A 23,533-nucleotide genomic window follows, 5' to 3' on the forward strand; every position below is an offset into this window, starting at 1 on the left:
GTGATTTTGAAAAAGATTTTGAAATTAAAAATCAAAAAGATATGATTGAAAATTATTTTGAAAAAGATGTGATTGAGAAGATATGATTGAGAAGATATGATTGAAAATCAAATTAAAAAAAGAAATTTTTAAAATTAAAGTTGATTACTTGACTAACAAGAAATTAAAAGATATGATTCTAGAATTTAAAATTTGATCCTTTCTTAATAGACAAGTAACAACTTGAAAATTTTGAATTAAATCATGAATTGTAGCAAGGATTTTCGAAAATAGTAAAAAAATGGAAAGGATTTGATTTTGAAAAGATATGATTGAAAAGATATGATTAGAAAAAGATTTGATTTTGAAAAATTATGAAAATTTGAAAAAGATTTGAATTGAAAACAAAATTTTCCCTCCTGTGCCATCCTGGCGTTAAACGCCCAGAATGGTATCCATTCTGGCATTTAACGCCCAAAATACTACCCTTTTGGGCGTTTAACGCCCAGCCAGGTACCCTGGCTGGCGTTTAAACGCCAATTTTCCTTCCTCACTGGGCGTTTTGAATGCCTAGCTTTTTCTCTGTGATTCCTCTGCTGTATGTTCTGAATCTTCAATTCTCTGTATTATTGACTTGAAAAGACATAATTTTGAAATTTTTTTTGAATTTTAATGATGAAAAACAACAAAATAAAACTAAGATCAAATAAACAATGCATGCAAGACACCAAACTTAGAAATTTTCATATTAGAGACACTAATAAATTGAGAATGCATATGAAAAACAACAAAACACACAAAACAAGAGAATTAAAAGATCAGAGCAAGGAAATCATCAAGAACAAATTGAAGATTAATGAAGAACAAAATTCATACATTCGAAAAATGCAGGGAATTAAATAAAATATGCAGGACACCAAACTTAAAAATTGACACTAGACTTAAACAAGAAACACACATTATTTTTTTTATTTTTGTGATTTTAAATTTTTTTTGTAATTTTTTTTCGAAAATTAATTGGAAAAAGAGAAAGTAAGGAATTCAAAATTTTTAATGAGAATTCCAGGAATCATGCAATGTTAGTCTAAAACTCCGGTCCAGGAATTAAACATGGCTTACTAGCCAGCCAAGCCTTCAATGAAAGCTTCGGTCCAAAATACTAGACATGGCCAATGGCCAGCCAAGCTTTAGCAGATCATTACTTTCAATAGCAAAATTGATAGAAATTAACAAGCTCTTGTGATGATAAGTTGAAACCTCGGTGCAAAAGTTTAGACATGGTTTCACAACCAGCCAGACTTCAACAAATCATCATGAAACTCTAGAATTCATTCTTAAAAACTCTAAAGAAAAAAATAGAAATATTATTTTTTTCTCTTTTTTTTTTCGAAAATAAAAAGTAAAAAGCTTAAACATAAAATAAAATTAACTAATCTGAGCAACAAGATGAACCGTCAGTTGTCCAAACTTGAACAATCCCCGGCAACGGCGCCATAAACTTGGTGCACGAAATTGTGATCATCAATGGCACCAACAACTTGGTACGCACAATTGTAATCTCAACTCTTTGTCACAACTCCGCACAACTAACCAGCAAGTGTACTAGGTCGTCCAAGTAATAAACCTTACGTGAGTAAGGGTCGATCCCACGGAGATTGTCGGCTTGAAGCAAGCTATGGTCATCTTGTAAATCTCAGTCAGGTAGATTCAAATGGTTATGGAGTTTAAGATATTTAAAAGATAAATAAAACATAAAATAAGATAGAGATACTTATGTAATTCATTGGTGGAAATTTCAGATAAGCGTATGAAGATGCTTTGTTCCTCCTGAACTTCTGCTTTCTTATTGTCTTCATCCAATCATTCATACTCCTTTCCATGGCAAGCTTTATGTTGGGTTTCACTGTTGTCAATGGCTACCTCCCGTCCTCTCAGTGAAAATGGTCCAAATGCGCTGTCACCGCACGGCTAATCATCTGTCAGTTCTCGATCATGTTGGAATAGGATCCATTGATCCTTTTGCGTCTGTCACTACGCCCAATACTCGCGAGTTTGAAGCTCGTCACAGTCATCCCTTCCCAGATCCTACTCAGAATACCACAGACAAGGTTTAGACTTTCCGGATCTCAAGAATGGCCGCCAATAATTCTAGCCTATACCACGAAGGTTCTAATTTTAGATTAGAAACCCAAGAGAATATACTCCAGCTGTCGTCCAATGACTATGTTGAACGTCATGTAGATCGCTTTGTGGTTGTCAGGCACGCGACCTTGGCTAAGCGAGTAATGAAGATTGGGTGATTGTCACGGGTCACCCCTTCATTCTGACTTAACTAAATTAAGTACGAGAGTATATCTTGGAGAAGAAATAGGCGTGAATTGAATAGAAAAGCAATAATACTTTGCATTGATTCATGAAGAACAGCAGAGCTCCACACCTTAATCTATGGTGTGTAGAAACTCCACCGTTGAAAATACGTAAGAACAAAAGGTCCAGGCATGGCCGAATGGCCAGCCTCCCAAAGAGGGTTCAATCATCAAAACATGATTAAAAGATGATTAAAGGATGATTAAAGGATGAAAATACAATAGCAAAATGTCCTATTTATAGAAAACTAGTAGCCTAGGGTTACATAAATAAGTAATTAATACAGAAATCTTCTTCCGGGCCCACTTGGTGTGTGCTTGGGCTGAGCATTGAAGCTTTCACATGTAGAGACCTTTCTTGGAGTTAAACGCCAGCTTTTGTGCCAGTTTGGCGTTTAACTCCAGCTTTTATGCCAGTTCTGGCGTTTTGACGCCAAAATTTTTATGCTGAATTGGAACGCCAGTTTGAGCTATCAAATCTCGGGCAAAGTATAGTCTATTATATATTGCTGGAAAGCCAGGATGTCTACTTTCCAACGCAATTGAGAGCGCGCTAATTGGGCTTCTGTAACTCGAGAAAATCCACTTCGAGTGCACGGAGGTCAAAATCCAACAGCATCTGCAGTCCTTTTACAGCCTCTGAATCAGATTTTTGCTCAGGTCCCTCAATTTCAGCCAGAAAATACCTAAAATCATAGAAAAACACACAAACTTATAGTAAAGTCCAGAAATATGATTTTTATTTAAAAACTAATAAAAATATAATAAAAAGTGACTAAAATATATTAAAAACTACATAAAAACAATGCCAAAAAGTGTATAAATTATCCGCTCATTGATGAGCGGATAATTTATACGCTTTTTGGCATTGTTTTTAGTATGTTTTCAGTGTAATTTAGTTAGTTTTTATTATATTTCTATTAGTTTTTAAATAAAAATCACAATTCTGGACTTTACTATGAGTTTGTGTGTTTTTTTGTAATTTCAGGTATTTTCTGGCTGAAATTGAAGAAGTTGAGCAAAATCTGATTCAGGCTGAAAAAGGACTGCTGATGTTGTTGGATTCTGACCTTCCTGCACTCAAAGTAGATTTTCTGGAGCTACAGAACTCCAAATGGCACGCTCTCAATTGCGTTGGAAAGTAGACATCCAGGGCTTTCCATCAATATATAATAGTTCATACTTTGCTCAAGGATAGATGACGTAAAATGGCGTTCAACGTCAGTTCCATGTTGCAGTCTGGCGTCAAACGCCAGAAACAGGTTACAAATGGGAGTTGAACGCCAGAAACAGGTTACAACCTGGCGTTTATCTCCAGAAACAGCCTAGGCATGTGAGAAGCTTAAGTCTCAGCCCCAGCACACACCAAGTGGGCCCCAGAAGTGGATTTCTGCACCATCTATCATAGTTTATTCATTTTCTGTAAACCTAGGTTACTAGTTTAGTATGTAAACAACTTTTAGAGGTCTATTTTCGCACCTCATGACATTTTAGATCTAAATTTTGTACTCTTTGATGGCATGAGTCTCTGAACTCCATTGTTGGGGGTGAGGAGCTCTGCTGTGTTTCGATGAATTAATGCAACTATTTCTGTTTTCTATTCAAACACGCTTGTTTCTATCTAAGATGTTTATTCGCACTTCAATATGATGGATGTGATGATCCGTGACACTCATCATCATCCTCAACCTATGAACGTGTGCCTGACAACCACCTCCATTCTACCTTCGATTGAATGAATATCTCTTGGATTCCTTAATCAGAATCTTCGTGGTATAAGCTAGAATCCATTGGCAGCATTCCTGAGAATCCGGAAAGTCTAAACCTTGTCTGTGGTATTCCGAGTAAGATTCAGGGATTGAATGATTGTGACGAGCTTCAAACTCACAAGGGCTGGGCGTAGTGACAGACGCAAAAGGATCAATGGATCCTATTCCAGCATGAGTGGGAACCGACAGATGATTAGCCGTGCGGTGACAGCGCACCTGGACCTTTTTCACTGAGAGGACGGATGGTAGCCATTGACAATGGTGACCCACCAACACACAGCTTGCCATAGGAGGAACCTTGCATGCGTGAAGAAGAAGACAGGGAGAAAGCAGAGATTCAGAAGACAAAGCATCTCCAAAACTCCAACATATTCTCCATTACTGCAGAACAAGTATTTAATCCATGCTCTTTTATTCTCCGCAATTCATACTGATAATTATAATTGATTTCCTAACTAAGATTTACAAGATAACCATAGATTGCTTCAAACCAACAATCTCTGTGGGATCGACCCTTTCTCACGTAAGGTATTACTTGGACGACCCAGTGCAATTGCTGGTTAGTTGTGCGAAGCTGTGAGAAATAGTCCATTAATATTGGCATACACAATTTCGTGCACCAAGTTTTTGGCGCCGTTGCCAGGGATTGTTCGAGTTTGAACAACCGACGGTTCATCCTGTTGCTTTGATTAGGAAGATTTTGTCTTTTGGGTCAGAGTCTTTTGCTTTCTTTTCAAAAATCTTTCAAAAGATTTTTATTTTTCTTTATTAATCTGTGATTTGTCTTTGAGTCTTTATTATTGTTCTTGTTAAAATTTTAGAATCCTTATTTTATTTTTCAAAAGTTTTTCGAAATTTTATTTTTTTTTACTAATAATTGAGTTTTTTCTGTTCAAGTTTAGTTTTATATTTTAAGTTTGGTGCCAATTGCATATTTTATACTTTCCTTTAAATTTTCGAATTTGTGTTCTTTGTTTTTCCTGGATCTTCAAGTTGTTCTTGTTTATTTTTCTTGTTTGATCTGTAGTTTTTCTTGTTCTGTTTCTTTTCTTGTTTTTCTTGTGCTTTTTCAAAACAATAGTTTTCGAAAAAATTTATTCTTAGTTATTAAAAATACTTCTTTAAAACAAGTGTTACATTTACAGCTCAACTGGCTAGAGCGTTGGTTTATGTTCTTGGTAATTGGGTATCTTCTTTTTAAAATCTTTTTTTAAAAATAATTTTTCTTTGATTAAATCTTGTGCCAAACTTTAAGTTTGGTGTTTTCTTGTCAATCTTTCTATAATTTTTGAAAATTTTATTGAGGTTTTCTAAAAATTTTAAGTTTGGTGTTCTTTCTTTTGTTCTTGTTGTTCTTGTGAGTCTTCAAAGTGTTCTTGAGTTTTCCTTGTGTCTTGATCTTAAAATTTTTAAGTTTGGTGTTCCTTGGTGTTTTCCCTCCAAAATTTTTGAAAACAAGGAGCATTAGATCTAAAAATTTTAAGTCTTGTGCTATCTTATTATTTTTCTCTTTCCTCTTTAAATTCAAAAATATCTTTTTCCTTTATTTTAATTGATTTTTCTAATTTTCCTTTTAAAAATTCAGATTTTATTTTAAATTTTTTTATTTTATCTTATCTTAGTTTTAAAATTTCAAAATTCAAATATTTTTCAAAAAAAAATCATATCTTTTTCAAAATCTTATCTTATCTTATTTCAAATTTCAAATTTTCAAATTTAAAATTTAATTTTCAAAACTTTTTAATTTAAATTCCTTATCTTCTCTTACCTAGCCTATCTTATCTTTTCTAATATCAAATTTTAAAATCAAATATTTTTCATATCTTTTCTTTTTTATTTATTTTTATTTTATTTTATTTTCTTACAAGTATCTTTAATTTTAAGACATATCTTTTTCAAAATTTCCTAACCAATTTCTCTCTCTTCATTTTTTTCGAAAATCCTCACCCACATCTTTTTCTAATCTTTTTTATTAATTAATTTAGTTTTTAATTTTCTTTTATTTATTTTTCTTCAAATTTTCAAATTTATAGTCAATTTTTCATTTATTTTATTTTATGTTATTTTATTTTAATTTCAGTTTTCAAAAAAAAAAATTTATTTGCAATCTGCATCATCTCCCTTTCTCCATCATGGACCTAAGTGGAAATGAACAGTCCAGAAGGACTCTGGGGTCATATGCTAACCCCACTACTGCTTCATATGGGAGTAGTATCTGTATGCCCTCCATTGGAGTCAGTAGCTTTGAGTTGAATCCTCAGCTCATTATCATGGTGCAGCAAAGTTGCCAGTATTCCGGTCTTCCACAGGAAGAACCTACAGAGTTTCTGGCATAGTTTTTACAGATTGCTGACACGGTATATGATAAGAAAGTAGATCAGGATGTCTACAGATTATTACTATTTCCATTTGCTGTAAAAGACCAAGCTAAGAGGTGGTTAAATAACCAACCTAAGGCTAGCATAAGGACATGGAAACAGCTGTCAGAAAAATTCCTGAATCAATACTTCCCTCCAAAACGGATGACACAGCTAAGGCTAGACATCCAAGGTTTTAAACAAGGAGATAATGAATCTCTTTATGATGCTTGGGAGAGATACAGAGAGATGCTAAGAAAATGCCCCTCTGAGATATTTTCAGAATGGGTGCAGCTAAACATCTTCTATTATGGGCTTACAGAGAAAGCTCAGATTTCTCTAGACCACCCAGCTGGTGGATCTATACACATGAAAAAGACAATTGAAGAAACTCAAGAGCTCATTGATACAGTTGCCAGAAATCAGCATCTGTACCTAAACAGTGAATCTTCCATGAAAGAAGAGGCTAAAACAGTAACTGCTGAACTCAGTCCTGCAGAACAAGTTACTGAATTCAATAAGCAATTAGACTTTCTAACAAAACAGCTAGCCAAATTCAAGGAGATACTACAAGACACAAGAATGGCTAATATAAATATGGAGGTACAGTTGAAAAAAATAGAACAACAGTTATCAAAACAAATAACAGAAGAGTGCCAAGCAGTTCAATTAAGAAGTAGAAAAACATTAAATACCTCACTTCAAGGCAGCAGGAAGCCAAGAAATGAACAAACTGCTATTCAAAATCCCTCTGAGGATAGTAAGAGCCCAGAGAGGAATAACTCTGGCGTCCAAACGCCAGAAACAAGCAGGGATTTGGTGTCAAACGCCCAATGGAAGCTCAGTTCTGGCGTTCAAACGCCAGGAACAATTAAGGAGTTGGCGTCCAACGCCACTCCAGCTTCTAACTCCGGCATTCAAATGCCAGTGAGGGATCAGACACACACAAGTGCTGATAACAACCCCTCTAAAAAGGCTTCTCCAACCACCTCTGTAGGAAATAACCCTGCAGGAACTAAGGTTGAGGAATACATAGCCAAGATGCCTTATCCTCAAAAACTCCGCCAAGAGGAGCAGGATAAGCAGTTTGCTCGCTTTGCAGACTATCTCAGGAATCTTGAAATAAAGATTCCGTTTGCAGAGGCACTTGAGCAAATACCCTCTTATGCCAAGTTCATGAAAGAGATCTTGACTCATAAGAAGGATTGGAGAGAAACTGAAAGAGTTCTCCTCACTGAAGAATGTAGTGCAGTCATTCTGAAAAGCTTCCCAGAAAAGCTTAAGGATCCCGGGAGCTTTCTGATACCGTGCACATTAGAGGGTAATTGCACCAAGACAGCTTTATGTGATCTTGGGGCAAGTATCAATCTAATACCTGCATCCACTATCAGAAAGCTTGGTTTAACTGAAGAAGTCAAACCAACCCGAATATGTCTCAAACTTGTTGATGGCTCCATTAAATACCCATCAGGCGTGATTGAAGACATGATCGTCAGGGTTGGGCCATTCGCCTTTCCCACTGACTTTGTGGTGCTGGAAATGGAAGAGCACAAGAGTGCTACTCTCATTCTAGGAAGACCTTTCCTAGCAACTGGACGAACTCTCATTGATGTCCAAAAGGGGGAAATAACCCTGAGAGTCAATGAGGATGAGTTTAAGTTGAATGCTGTCAAGGCTATGCAGCATCCAGACACACCAAAAAACTGCATGAAAGTTGATCTCATTGACTCTTTAGTAGAGGAGATCAACATGGCTGCGAGTCTCGAATCAGAGCTGGAAGACATCTTTAAAGATGTTCAGCCTGATTTGGAGGATTCAGAGGAATCGAAAGAACCTCTGAAACTTCCTCAGGAAGAGGAGAAACCTCCTAAACCCGAGCTCAAGCCACTACCACCATCCCTGAAATATGCATTTTTGGGAGAAGGTAACACTTTTCCGGTGATCATAAGCTCTGCTTTAAATCTACTGGAAGAGGAAACACTACTTCAAGTGCTAAGGACACACAAGACAGCCCTTGGGTGGTCCATAGGTGACCTTAAGGGAATAAGCCCAGCTAGATGTATGCACAAGATCCTATTGGAGGATGATGCTAAGCCAGTGGTTCAACCAAAGAGGCGGTTAAATCCAGCCATGAAGGAAGTGGTACAGAAAGAGGTCACCAAGTTACTGGAGGCTGGGATTATTTATCCTATTTCTGATAGCCCCTGGGTGAGCCCTGTCCAAGTTGTCCCCAAAAAGGGAGGCATGACAGTGGTTCATAATGAAAAAAATGAACTGGTTCCTACAAGAACAGTTACAGGGTGGCGCATGTGTATTGACTACAGAAGGCTCAATACAGCCACCAGAAAGGATCATTTTCCTTTACCATTCATAGACCAGATGCTAGAAAGACTAGCAGGTCATGATTATTACTGCTTTTTGGATGGCTATTCAGGCTACAACCAAATTGCAGTAGATCACAGGATCAAGAGAAAACAGCATTCACATGTCCATCTGGAGTGTTTGCTTACAGAAGGATGCCATTTGGGCAGTGTAATGCGCCTGCAACCTTTCAGAGATGCATGCTCTCTATTTTCTCTGATATGGTGGAAAATTTTCTGGAAGTCTTCATGGATGACTTCTCAGTATATGGAGACTCATTCAGCTCCTGTCTTGATCACTTGACACTGGTTCTGAAAGATGCCAAGAGACTAACTTGGTTTTAAACTGGGAAAAATGTCACTTTATGGTGACTGAAGGGATTGTCCTTGGGCTCAAGATTTCGAACAAGGGAATAGAGGTGGATCAAGCTAAAGTGGAAGTAATTGAAAAATTACCACCACCTGCCAATGTTAAGGCAATCAGAAGCTTTCTGGGGCATGCAGGATTCTATAGGAGGTTTATAAAGGATTTTTCAAAAATTGCAAAACCTTTTAGCAATCTGCTAGCTGCTGACACGCCATTTGTGTTTGACACAGAGTGTCTGCAGGCGTTTGAAACTCTGAAAGCTAAGCTGGTCACAGCACCAGTTATTTCTACACCAGACTGGATATTACCATTTGAACTAATGTATGATGCCAGTGACCATGCCATTGGTGCAGTACTGGGACAGAGGCATAACAAGCTTCTGCATGTCATTTATTATGCTAGCCGTGTTTTAAATGATGCCCAAAAAAATTACACAACCACAGAAAAATAATTGCTTGCAGTGGTTTATGCCATTGACAAGTTTAGATCATACTTAGTAGGATCAAAAGTGATTGTGTACACTGACCATGCTGCTCTTAAATATCTACTCACAAAGCATGATTTAAAGCCCAGGCTCATAAGATGGGTGTTGCTTCTGCAAGAGTTTGATATAGAAATAAGAGACAGAAAAGGGACAGAGAACCAAGTGGCTGATCATCTATCCCGGATAGAACCAGTAGAAGGGCCGTCCTTTCCCTCTATTGAGATCTCTGAAACCTTTTCGGATGAGCATTTGTTTGCCATTCAGGAAACACCATGGTTTGTAGACATTGCAAACTATAAAGCTGCAAGGTTTATACCCAAAGAGTACAGCAGGTAACAAACGAAAAAATTAATCACTGATGCAAAGTACTACTTGTGGGATGAACCATATCTCTTTAAGAGATGTGCAGACAGAATAATTCGTAGGTGTGTGCCCAGAGAAGAAGCACAGAAGATCCTATGGCATTGTCATGGATCACAATATGGAGGACATTTCGGAGTTGAGCGAACGGCTACAAAAGTCCTCCAATGTGGCTTCTACTGGCCCACTCTCTATAAAGACTCCTAAGAGTTTGTGCGTAACTGTAACAGCTGCTAGAGAGCTAGTAATCTACCTCATAGTTATGCCATGCCTCAGCAAGGGATCTTGGAGATTGAGTTGTTTGATGTATGGGGTATTGACTTCATGGGGCCTTTCCCACCATCATACTCAAACACTTATATTCTGGTGGCAGTCAACTATGTATCCAAATGGGTAGAGGCCACACCCACTAATGATACTAAGATCGTGCTGAAGTTCCTTTAGAAATATATCTTCAGCAGGTTTGGTGTCCCTAGAGCACTAATTAGTGATGGGGGCACTCACTTCTGCAACAAACAGCTTTACTCTGCTATGGTCCGGTATGGAATTAGCCACAAGGTGGCAACTCCATACCATCCACAGACAAATGGGCAAGCTGAAGTCTCTAATAGAGAACTAAAAAGAATCCTGGAATGAACTGTAAGTACCCGTAGAAAGGATTGGGCAAGAAGCTTGAATGATGCTCTGTGGGCTTACAGAACAACATTCAAGACTCCTATAGGGACCTCTCCATACCAGCTTGTGTATGGTAAGGCCTGTCATCTGCCCGTGGAACTGGAGCATAAGGCCTACTGGGCAACCAGATACCTAAACTTTGATGCCAAATTAGCTGGAGAAAAAAGATTGCTCCAGCTGAATGAGCTAGAGGAATTCAGACTCACTGCTTTCGAAAATGCCAAGCTTTACAAAGAGAAAGCAAAAAGGTGGCATGACAGAAAGCTATCATCTAGAGTCTTTGAATCAGGACAGAAGGTTCTGCTGTTTAACTCTAGGCTTAGGCTATTCCCCGGGAAACTGAAATCCCGGTGGAGGGGACCATATGTGATTACAAGTGTATCACCATATGGCTATGTGGAGCTTCAAGACATTGATTCTAATAAGAAGTTCATTGTTAATGGACAGATAATCAAGCACTATCTTGAAGGCAATGTTGAGCAAGAGTGCTCAAGGCTGAGGCTAGATTAAAAGCTCAGCAAGGTCCAGCTAAAGACAATAAAGAAGCACTTGTTGGGAGGCAACCCAATGTTATTTAATTATATCTATTTATTTTCTATTGCTATTTTATGTCTTCTTAAGGTTGATGATCATGTGAAGTCACAAAAACTACTGAAAAATAAAAAACAGAATGAAAAACAGCAACAAAAATAGCACACCCTGGAGGGGGAGTATTCTGGCGTTTAAACGCCAGAAACAAGCATCTATCTGGCGTTTAACGCCAGAAACAGGCACCAAGCTGGCATTTAACGCCAGAAACAAGCATCTACTTGGCGTTAAACGCCAGAAACAAGCTACATTTGGGCGTTTAACGCCAGAAACAGGCAGCAGTCTAGCGTTAAACGCCAGGATTGCACAGCAAGGGCGTTTTACACGCCTAATTGGAGCAGGGATGTTAAGTCCTTGACCCCACTTGATCTGTGGATCCCATAGGATCCCCTCAAGATCTGTGGACCCCACAGGATCCCCTCAGGATCTGTGGACCCTACAGAATCCCTACCTTTCCTTCTTCATTTTCACACAACACAACCCTCTCTTCTTCCACTTGGCCGAATACATCTTCTTCCCCCATCTCCTCCTTTTTCTTCTTCTTCTACTACTTTCTCTCTTCTTTTGCTCGGGGACGAGCAAACCTTCTAAGTTTGGTGTGGAAAAAGCATTGCTTTTTTTTGGTTTTCCATAACCACTAATGCCTCAAGGGATGCACTTCCCTTCACAAAACTATTAGGAGCAACAAAGACAAGGAAGAGACATAGAGGAGTTCAAGAGCACCATTGGTTTTTCAAGAAGAGGAAGACGCTATCCTCAATAAGGTGGACCCGTTCCTTAATCTCCTTGTTTTTATTTTCCTGTTTTTCGTTTATTATGCTTTATGTTTTATTTATATTTGTGTCTTTACTATATGATCACTAGTATCTAAGTGTCTATGTCTTAAAGACATGAATGTCCTATGAATCCATCACCTTTCTTAAATGAAAAATGTTTTCTGAAAAAGAAAAAGAAGTACATGAATTTTCGAATTTTAAAATAGTTTAATTATTTTGATGTGGTGGCAACACTTTTTGTTTTCTGAATGAATGCTTGAACAGTGCATATGTCTTTTGAAGTTGCTGTTTATGAATGTTAAATATGTTGGCTCTTGAAAGAATGATGAACAAGAGACATGTTATTTGATAATCTGAAAAATCATAAAAATGATTCTTGAAGCAAGAAAAAGCAGTGAATACAAAAGCTTGCAGAAAAAAAATATATGCGAAAAAAAATTAGAAAAAGAAAACACAAGCAGAAAAAGTCAAAAGCTCTTTAAACCAAAAGGCAAGAGCAAAAAGCCAGTAACCCTTAAAAATAAAGGCAAGGGTAAATAAAAAGGATCCAAGGCTTTGAGTATCAGTAGATAGGAGGGCCTAAAGGAATAAAATCTTAGCCTAAGCAGCTAAACCAAGCTGTCCCTAACCATGTGCTTGTGGCGTGAAGGTGTCAAGTGAAAACTTGAGACTGAGCGGTTAAAGTCAAGGTCCAAAACAAAAACAGAGTGTGCTTAAGAACCCTGGACACCTCTAATTGGGGACTTTAGCAAAGCTGAGTCACAATCTGAAAAGGTTCACCCAGTTACGTGTCTGTGGCATGTATGTATTCGGTGGTAACACTGGAAAACAGAGTGCTTAGGGCCACGACCAAGACTCATAAAGTAGCTGTGTTCAAGAATCAACATACTAAACTAGGAGAATCAATAACACTATCTGAATTCTGAGTTCCTATAGATGCCAATCATTCTAAACCTCAATGGATAAAGTGAGATGCCAAAACTATTCAAGAGGCAAAAAGCTAGTAGCCCCGCTCATCTAATTAAGACTAATCTTCATAGATGTTTTTGAAATTCATTGTATATTCTTTTCTTTTTATCCTACTTTGTTTTTAGTTGCTTGGGGACAAGCAACAATTTAAGTTTGGTGTTGTGATGAGCGGATAATTTATATGCTTTTTGGCATTGTTTTTAGTATGTTTTCAGTGTAATTTAGTTAGTTTTTATTATATTTCTTTTAGTTTTTAAATAAAAATCACAATTCTGGACTTTACTATGAGTTTGTGTGTTTTTCTGTAATTTCAGGTATTTTTTGGCTGAAATTGAGAGAGCTGAGCAAAATCTGATTCAGGCTAAAAAAGGACTGCGGACTTTACTATGAGTTTGTGAAAATGATGTTCCAAAATTTTTTTGGGCTGAAGCTGTAAATACAGCTTGTTATATTTTGAATAGGACAATTATTAGGAAGGGTTTAAAGAAAACACCTTATGAGCTATGGAAAGGAACCACACCAAATCTTAAGTATTTCCACATTTTTTGGATGCAAAATGCTTTGTACTTAACAATAAAGAGAATCTTGGCAAATTTCCTATGAAGGAATGTTTGTTGGATATTCTACCACTAGCAAAGCATTTAGAATTTACCTCAAAGAACAAAGGACCATAGAGGAATCCATACATGTGTCTTTTTGTGATACTAATTCAATTTCCAGTGCCCCTTTTGACGATGATACAGGTAGTGAAGCAGAAACAAGTCATCTACCAAGTCAAGAAAGTCCCAATGCTGTCCCAAGTGAAGAACCTGTCTGTCCAGTTTTGTCTCATCAGGATGGAGGAGATATTTCAGTCTTGTCTCTTGAGCCAGTAAGAGAATCTGGAACAGAACAATCATCAAAGCTCAACCTTACTCCGAAGACCAAGAGAATAGAAGTCTATGAGAGGTTATCCCCATGCTTTTATCATAGGTGATCCTTCCCAAGGAGTAACAACAAGATCCTCAACTAAAAAGCAAACCGAACAAAGCAATTTTGCTCTCTTGTCTCAAATGGAGCCTAACAATGTGAAGCAAGCTCTTGAAGACCCCTCTTGGGTCAAAGCCATGCAAGAAAAGCTAGCTCAATTTGACAAGAATGAGGTTTGGACACTAGTACCTCATCCGAATGGTAAGAAGGTAATGGGTACTAAGTGGGTTTTCAAAAATAAATTAGGTGAGGATGGTAAGGTTGTTCATAACAAGGCTAGATTAGTGGCCCAAGGTTACGATCAAGAAGAGGGTATTGATTTTGATGAGTCTTTTGCTCCGGTAGCAAGAATGGAAGCAATTAGGTTGCTTCTTGCCTATGCTGCCCATAAAGGTTTTAAAATGTTCCAAATAGATGTCAAATGTGCTTTCCTTAATGGCTTTATAGATAGAGAAGTGTTTGTGGCACAAATCTCCAGTTTTGAAAATAAAGAATTTCCAAATCATGTTTTCAAACTTTCAAAGGCCCTTTATGGCCTTAGGCAAGCTCCAAGAGCTTGGTATGAAAGGCTTAGTGCCTTCTTGTTAGAAAATTACTTTCAAAGGAGTACCACCGATACTACTTTATTTATTAAAGTATCTAATGATGATATTCTTCTTGTTCAAGTTTATGTGGATGATATAGTGTTTGGATCGGCCAATGAATCCTTGTGTGAAGAGTTTGGAAAACTCATGACTAGTGAGTTTGAAATGAGTTTAATCGGAGAACTAACATTCTTTCTTAGTCTCCAAATCAAACAAACTCCTAGTGGCACTTTTATTCACCAAGGAAAATATGCTAAAGAATTAATCAAGAAATTTGGCCTAGAAAATTCCAAACATATGGGAACACCAATGCATCCCAACACTAAGCTTGATAAGGATGATGATGGCAAAGATGTGGATGAAACACAGTATAGAGGAATGATAGGTTCACTTATGTATCCTACCTCCTTTAGACCGGACATAGTTCAAAGCGTGGGTGTATGTTCAAGGTTTCAATATCACCCAAAAGAATCCCACCTTTCAGCCGTCAAAAGAATCATTAGATATATTAAGGGAACAAGTGATTATGGCTTATGGTATCCTAGAACTAATAACTTTTGTGCAATAGGGTTTTATGATGCAGATTATGCGGGAGACCGGGTGGATAGACGGAGCACCTCCGGAATGTGTTGCTTCCTTGGAAGCTCACTTAAATTGTGGTTAAGCAAGAAACAAGCCACAATTGCTCTATCCACAGCCAAAGCTGAATATATATCTGCCTCTGCATGTTGTTCACAATTAATTTGGTTGGAAACTCAGTTAGAGGATTACAAATTAAAGATCAATAGTATATCTTTGTTTTGTGATAATATGAGTGCTATTAACATCTCTAAAAATCCTATTCTGTACTCAAGAACTAAGCACATTGAAATTAAATATCACTTTATTAGAGAACATGTGCAAAAGGGTACTATTGATATTCAATTTGTGAAATCCGAAGAACAACTTGCGGATATTTTCACTAAACCTTTGTGTGAGGATAGATTTTGTTCATTAAGGAACAACTTGGGTATGTTGGATTTAAATTCTGTTGATAATTTGTGACTTTTGATGAATCTGTTGGTTTTGTCTCATAGGAAACCAGGAGACAAAATTGAGGATGTGATGAATTGGCATTGATACAGGGGAGAATGATTCGGATATTAATGATCATGGGCCCCACCTAATCCTCTTTGACCTCAATCATAACCCTGGCCTGTTTTTAGTTCCTAAATTGTTAATCATATCTTTGTTAGGAAGTTATCATATCAAATCTTATAGGAAGGAGTAGTTGTCAAATCATAATCTTTTCTCTCACTTATTCCCTTGATTCTAGGAGCTAACCTCTTTTTTTTTAATTTCAAACTTCCTTCTTTGTAGATAACCACGCCACTTAATGGTCATTAACCACCTAACCCTCTCTCTCCACTCAGCATTTAATGCTCCCATAACCCCCACCTCTCTCCAACCCCTTCGGCCACCCCATCATCTTCCCTCTCCTCTCTTCATCTTCATAACATGAAAAAGAAGGTTGCACCCAAGAGAAGTAGCCGAACCCCTCTACCCAAAAATCCTCCATTTTCTTCAACACCTCAAACTCACACTCACATCCACATACACTCCACATCCTCTTCATCTCCTTCACCTTCCTCCAAACAAACCGAAACTATGAGAAGAAAGGTGATTGCAAAGAAAACTTCATCCAGAAAAAAGCTTGGAAAGGATAAAGAACCAATTGAAGAAGAAGAGGAGGAGTCTCAGTCGTCCTTACCTCACTCACCTCCAAAGAAATCTACTCCTCATGCTTCTGGGCGTAGTTCACAGCGTGCAAAAAGTTACGTGCTTCGTAACACCAGGGAACCACCAAATTTGGAATCACTTTATTTCAAAAATAAGTACAACAAAGGTCACTCACACTTTGATCCAACCAGATTTAACTCATGTGCTTCATACGAGTTTCATAATGAAGTTCTGAAGAAGCGTCACTTGTGTGCATCTCACATAGTGAACCTGGAATCCCTCACTGTAAAAGGCATTAATCTTGTCACTCTCTTTGACAATATGAAATGGACCCCTTTGTTCAGCATCCAGAAACCTGTGTATCCAGCCTTGGTTCGCAAGTTCTATGCAAACATGAGGTTTATTGATGGTGCAATCCATTCTTTTGTCAAGCGGGTTCATATGTCCCTGAACAGAGAAACAATCAGTGCTGCCTTGGGATATGTTGATGAAGGAGCCGCTGCTTATATGATGGGAAGATGGGATTCGCAGGTTGGAATCTCACTCCAGATTGCTTTGAATCAAACTTGCATAAATTTATCTGCTTTTGATGGCACGATTCTGACCCACAAAGCTCTTGGTCCTGAAAGAGCACTTCTGCACAGAATCATCAATCACATTCTAATGCCTCAGAGTGGTTCATACCATAGAGTAACTATCTATGATACTTTGGTACTTTTTGCTATTATTACTTCTTCTCCTATCTCTTTTGCATATCTTATGGTGAGACACATGTGGGAGTGTGTTAGAAGTGATAAAAAGGCTAATCTTCCCTATGGAATCTTTCTTACATGCATCTTTGAATATTTTGATGTTGATTTAAAAAATGAGGATGTAGAAAATAAAGTTTCCATAATCAAAGGAGGAGGAGTCTCAGGTTCTATGAAAGGCACCAAAGGGAAACGTTCCATGCCATTTGAACTGTCTGAAAGTGATCTTGAGAGCCGCCCACATGAGCCAACAAAGATTGAGGATTCAATCAAGGATGTACTCACTGAGTTCTCAAATATGTCCAATCTGATGGTGCAATCCTATAAAACGGCTCGCAAGCAAGCATATGAAAATGAGAAAGCTTGGATTAAGTGCCAAGAAAGAGTTAACCTGCTGCTGCTGAGTTTTGAAAAGGAAAAGGGTGTAGAGGAAGATGATGAATACGGCTCTGAATTTAACCTATCTGATGATTGATCTAAGTTGTCATTTTTTTAACTCTGTTTCTATTCTGATATTTTGGTATTTTGCATGCTCTTGGATACTCTGGACAATTGTTATTTTGTTAAACTCTTGGATATTCTGGTTCTGGTTCTGTTTGTTTGTATACCATTGTCATGTGTTTTTTTTTGCAGGTTCCCCATTGATGACAAAAGGGGGAGGAAAAGTTGGAAAAATTGAAAAAAAACAGGGGCTGAAATCGTTTTGATTCATGATCACCCTGTGCATAAGTTCTATGTTCCAATGGTCATGCCTTATGACTTATGATCTGTTGTGTTGAAATGTTTGCTGTATTATCATTATTGGAACTTAGTTATGTTTTGATAATTCCCTTGTGCTCTAATATGTTGAATGAATAATTTTTTTATGCTCTGATATGATTCTACTTGATTGATAATGTTTTCCTTGCTATAAAGTGATTTTTTTTATCTAATATGATTGATGGAAAATGTTGTCTACTTGATCAAATGATTTGGAAGTAAAATTTTTGAATTATCTAATGTGTTTTTAGTTGTTATGTACTTTGTACTCAAGCATTTTGTTTAGTATTGAGCAGAAAATCATTTATATGATAACAAATTAGTTTTGTTTATCACTTTACTTCTGCTCATAAATCAAGCTGTTCAACATAACTTATATTCCATATGTTGAATACATGGTGGCTATCAGCTTGATTTTAAATGTTACAGGTATTGCTTCCCTTGGTAAAATGGCATATATTTAGGGGGAGCTATGTAACAGTTGAAAAGGGGGAGGAGTCCAAATCTTCAAAGGGAGTACTCTAAATTCTAAACCTTTCCATTTCAATTTTTAATAATGTTTGTCATCAAGGGGGAGATTGATGAGATTGAAAAACTCCAAATTAAATTTGATGATGATCAAACATTATTAAAATAACTAATTACAAAATTATTAATTTAAAGATTTATTCATATGTATTGATTAATAATTTTGTTATTATACAAATTATGGATATTGGGCATAAAAGCAAATCAAAGCCCAATTGTGCTAAGAAAATAAATTCAGCCTTGTGCAAAATTGTTATATTAAGTGGCTGAATTATGGTTATGTTTGTTGGGCCAGGAAAATATATCTGTAGCCCAACAAAGTGGCTAGTCCGAAATAAAAAAGGAAATGGGGCACAATATTTTCTACTCATTTAATATGATGAAACCCATTCCTTTAATCATATTGCTGCATGCTTTCAACGGACCTTACTCTCTCTTTGGATGGATTTCAAATTTATTCAACTTGCTTTAATTACATTGGAACCATGAGAGAGAAATGACAATTGATTTGATTATCATCATTAATGACACAAGCTACTAAGCAAAAGGGAAGAGGAAAGTAATTCAATTTAATTCATTTGTTCAAATTACATTGAAAGTTTTCTCTCTTTTCTCTCCTTTTTCTCATCACTTTCGGTCACTTCACAGGAAATATGGAAGAAACCACAAGCTATCAGAAGAAGGTAGATGAAGCTAGGCTCAAGCATAAAGCCATAGTGATGATAGCGGTAAGAAAAAGAAAATCAACAGTATGATGTGGCTGAGATCTTTGCCACAAAAGGTATAGTGTGGTGAAGAAGTCTCAAGCCTTCCATAACCAAAAATGGAAGAAATCCACTTCGATCAGAGGAAGAAGATCCCTTGGAAGCATGGCTCGTCTCTACTTTTGCTCAACCACTATAGGAGATAACTACTGTAGCTACGTGGAGGATGAGGTAGAAGATAAGAGCAGGAGAAGCTGTCAAGCAATCAAGGACTCATCAAGGGCTAGGAATCCTTCTTGGGGAGCAAGTCAAGATGGAAGGCCCGGATTGATGAAGCTTGGTGAGAAGGGAAGACCCAAAGATAATTGCATGTTGGTTTAAGCATTCAGTTTCCTCTCCTTTCTCTCTGGCCGAACCGATTTTGTTTGAAGAAGAAGAAGATTAGCTTGGTTCAACAGCTTCAATCTTGGAGGCTTCCCCTTCTATAAATATGGGAGAACAGCCAGGGATTGAAGCAAGGAGAAAAGAGTGAAAAGCACAGAGTTCTCATAGCTACCCAAGCTAACAGAAGTTCTTCTCCTTCAATTTTTTCATTTTGTAATTTTTCTGTTTAGTTTTGTTTGTCTTGAGTCTCATGGAAAAAGACAAACAGTGAGGTTTGTATGAAAAAGCCATAGAACGGAAAAAGGCAGAGTATATAAAATTAAAAGAAAAAGCCATAGATGTCCTAGAGGTCCTTTGTACATCTGTGTTGTGTTTCATGATTCTGTGGGAATCCCCTTGCAACTTGGGTTAGCACTTAGCAGTTGAAAGCTTGGTAGGTGACCAAGTCAAGTTCAGGATTAGGGATAGATTCTGGACTTGTCCCGGATAGGAAGGGTAGTTCCTAGGGAGAATTGGTGTATGTAATCATGATGATTATAGTGAAATTCCATCATTGTGGTGATGGAGACTGGATGTAGGCTGCATTGCACTTGGCAGCTGAACCAGGATACTTCGTGGTGTGATTCTCTCTCTCTCTTCTACTCCATTTCTGTTTCTGCTGTGGTGCACGAAATTGTGATCATCAATGGTGCCAAAAACTTGGTACGCACAATTGTAATCTCAACTCTTTGTCACAACTCCGCACAACTAAACAGCAAGAGCACTGGGTCGTCCAAGTAATAAACCTTACGTGAGTAAGGGTCGATCCCACAGAGATTGTCGGCTTGAAGCAAGCTATGGTCATCTTGTAAATCTCAATCAGGCAGATTCAAATGGTTATGGAGAATTGATAATTAAAAGATGAATAAAACATAAAATAAGATAAAGGTACTTATGTAATTCATTGGTGAGAATTTCAGATAAGCACATGAAGATGCTTTGTTCCTCCTGAACTTTTGCTTTCCTATTGGCTTCATCCAATCATTTATACTCCTTTCCATGGCAAGCTGTATGTTGGGTTTCACCGTTGTCAATGGCTACCTCCCGTCCTCTCAGTGAAAATGGTCCAAATGTGCTGTCACCGCACGGCTAATCATCTGTCGATTCTCGATCATGTTGGAATAGGATCCATTGATCCTTTTGCGTTTGTCACTACGCCCAACACTCGCGAGTTTGAAGCTCATCACAGTCATCCCTTCCCAGATCTTACTCGGAATACCACAGACAAGGTTTAGACTTTCCGAATCTTAGGAATGGCTGCCAATAATTCTAGCCTATACCACGAAGGTTCCAATCTTAGATTAGAAACCCAAGAGATACACATTCAAGCTTGTTTGCATGTAAAACGGAAGTGGTTGTCAGGCACGCGTTCATAGGTGAGAATGGTGATGAGTGTCACATAATCATCACATTCATCATGTTCTTGAGTGCGAATGAATATCTTGGAGAAGAAATAGGCTTGAGTTGAATAGAAAAAATAATAGTACTTTGCATTAATTCATGAGGAACAGCAGAGCTCCACATCTTAATCTATGGTGTGTAGAAACTCCACCATTGAAAATACATAAGAACAAAAGGTCTAGGCATGGCCGAATGGCCAGCCCCCAAAGAGGTCTAAGATAGCATAAGACTAATCAAAGATAAGACGAAAATACAATAGCAAAAGGTCCTATTTATAGAGAACTAGTAACCTAGGGTTTACAGAAATGAGTAAATGATGCAGAAATCCACTTCCGGGCCCACTTGATGTGTGCTTGGGCTGAGCATTGAAGCTTTCACATGTAGAGACGTTTCTTGGAGTTAAACGCCAGCTTGGGTGCCAGTTTGGGCGTTTAACTCCATCTTTTATGCCAGTTCTGGCGTTTTGACGCCAGAATTTTTATGCTGATTTGGAACGCCGGTTTAGGCCATCAAATCTCAAGTAAAATATGGACTATTATATATTTCTGGAAAGCCCAGGATGTCTACTTTTCAAAGCAATTGAGAGCGCGCCAAATGGGCTTCTGTAGCTCTAGAAAATCCACTTTGACTGCAGGGAGGTCAGAATCCAACAGCATCTGCGGTCCTTTTTCAGCCTCTGAATTAGATTTTTTATCAGGTCCCTCAATTTTAGCCAGAAAATACCTGAAATCCCAAAAAAACACACAAACTCATAGTAAAGTCCAGAAATGTGATTTTTATTTAAAAACTAATAAAAATATAATAAAAACTAACTAAAACATACTAAAAACTACCTAAAAATAATGCCAAAAAGCGTATAAATTATCCGCTCATCATGCTGCATAAGAGATAAAACTGAAAAATATCTCTTGCCTGGTTACGAGATAAAAAGAAACAGTCTCGTGACTAGGTACGAGACAAAAAGCAAAAAGTCTCCAGAAGTTAATTCAAAGGCCAGCAAGCGTTAATAAGCAAAAAATGGGGGCTAAGATTCAACCCCCCCTTCTCTTAGCCACTGATAAAGCATCACATTCCAATGTCTTCTGGTTAGAGAGGAACTATACCTTGCTAGTAAGTTCACAACAAATGATATATCAGATCGTGTGTTATTAGCAAGATACATTAGCGCTCCAATGGCACTAAGATATGGTACTTCAGGACCAAGGATATCTTTATTTTCTTCTTTAGGATGGAATTGATCATTTTTCACATCCAAAGACCTTACGATCATTAGGGTACTTAATGGATGTGACTTATCCATATAAAATCTCTTCAAGATCTTTTCTGTGGATGTTGTTTGATGAATTAAGATCCCATTTTTTATATGCTCGATCTGCAGGCCGAGACAAAATTTAGTCTTTCTAAGATCTTTCATCTCAAACTCTTCTTTTAGAGTTTTTATAGACATTGGAATCTCTTTAGGGGTTCTAATGATATTTAAATCGTCAACGTACACAGCAATTATAATGAATCCAGATGCAGATTTCTTTATGAAAACACATGGGTAGATATCATCATTCTTGAATCCGTTTTTGGCTAGATGCTCAGTAAGACGATTAAACTACATTCGTCCAGATTGCTTTAGACCATATAAAGATCTTTGCAATTTGACTAAGTATAACCCCTGTGAATATTCATTGGATGGTTTAGATATCTTTAATCCTTCAAGGACTTTCATATAGATATCACGATCTAATGATCCATATAAGTAGACTGTTACCACATCCATTAAATGCATATGTAGTTTATGGTATGCAGATAAACTGACCAAATAACGCAATATTATTGCATCCACTATAGGGAAATATGTTTCTTCAAAATCTATACCAGACCTTTGTGAAAAACCTTATGCCACAAGTCGAGCTTTGTAGCGTACAACTTTATTTTTCTCATTTTGTTTTCTCACAAATACCGATCTGTATCCAACAGATTTTACATCTTCTGGTGTACGGACTACAGGTCCAAAGACTTTACGTTTTGTAACTGAGTCTAACTCAGCCTTCATAGCTTCTTCCCATTTTGGCCAATCATTTATTTGTCGACATTCTTCGACTGTTCTTAGCTCAAGATCCTTACTTTCATGCATGATATTTAAATCCACATTATATGAAAATATTTTATTGACAATTATTCTTTTTGGTCCCAGTTTTCTCCTGTAATGACATAATTTATCGAGATCTCGTCATTTTCACAATTTTCAGGTACCTGGACGTTTTCTGCTGACAAAACTCTATCAGAATTTTGGACAACTACAAATGTCTTTACTATGTCTTTTTCAACAGGAATAGTATTTACCTCTTTTCTTTTTCGAGGATTTATGTCCTTGAAACCGATAGGCCTAACTCGCTTCTGACGTGAATTTATTTTGGTGACTGATGAGCGGATAATTTATACACTTGTTGGCATCACTTTTATATAGTTTTTAGTAGTTTTTATTAAGTTTTTATAGGTTTTAGTGTTAAATTCACTTTTTTAGATTCTACTATGAGTTTTTGTGTTTTTGGACAATTTTAGGTAATTTCTGGCTAAAATTGAGGAGCTAGAGCAGAAGTCTGATTCAGAGACAGAGAAAGCACTACAGATGCTTTCCAGATCTGACCTACCTGCA

This window comes from Arachis ipaensis, chromosome B07 (assembly GCF_000816755.2).
Source record: "Arachis ipaensis cultivar K30076 chromosome B07, Araip1.1, whole genome shotgun sequence".
NCBI classification, from domain to species: Eukaryota; Viridiplantae; Streptophyta; class Magnoliopsida; order Fabales; family Fabaceae; genus Arachis; species Arachis ipaensis.